Genomic DNA, 775 nt, shown 5'->3' with positions numbered 1-775 from the left:
GGTTACATGAGGAATATTGAAATCTTTTGCCACAGCACGACATGGTCTTTTTGCTACAAGAACTTCATGAACTGCACGCTTCATCACATCTTTAGGGGTATTCCCACAGTTTGTTTTTTCTTTTAATTGCGCATCTTTTTCTGTAAGGACAAGAGGGCAGTCCTGGTGATTCCGGATACAATAAAGCCTAAATCTTTTAAAAAAGGTTTATTAAGAAGTCATCAGATTGTCAATATATTATCTGCTCTGGTGGGGGCAGGTTGGAACACTGTTCCAACCTGCCCCATCCAGCCTGTTCCAACCTGCCCCATCCAGCCTGTTCCAACCTGCCCCATCCAGCCTGTTCCAACCTGCCCCATGCAGTCTGTTCCAACCTGCCCCATCCAGCCTGTTCCAACCTGCCCCATCCAGCCTGTTCCAACCTGCCCCATCCAGCCTGTTCCAACCTGCCCCATCCAGCCTGTTCCAACCTGCCCCATCCAGCCTGTTCCAACCTGCCCCATCCAGCCTGTTCCAACCTGCCCCAGACACATTTCTTAGCCAGTGCATGGAATATTCACGTCATCCAGTAAAATTCATGTGATCTTTTGTGTCTCATTAGATATGTTAAATTAATAAACTGGCAAAAGGGTTTAATTTTGGCTCTTGCTATTACTGTAAAAAATGGACATTTGCAACTCGCAAAAATTTTACTCAAAAATGCAAAAATCAAACAAAGCTTTCTCGAAATTGTGTTACTTCCTGAACGATGGTGAATTCAATATGGTGGATGGAT

Source organism: Penaeus monodon, chromosome 27 (assembly GCF_015228065.2).
Source record: "Penaeus monodon isolate SGIC_2016 chromosome 27, NSTDA_Pmon_1, whole genome shotgun sequence".
Lineage (NCBI taxonomy): Eukaryota > Metazoa > Arthropoda > Malacostraca > Decapoda > Penaeidae > Penaeus > Penaeus monodon.
The sequence above is the reverse complement of the archived record's forward strand: the minus strand, read 5'-3'. Positions refer to the sequence as shown.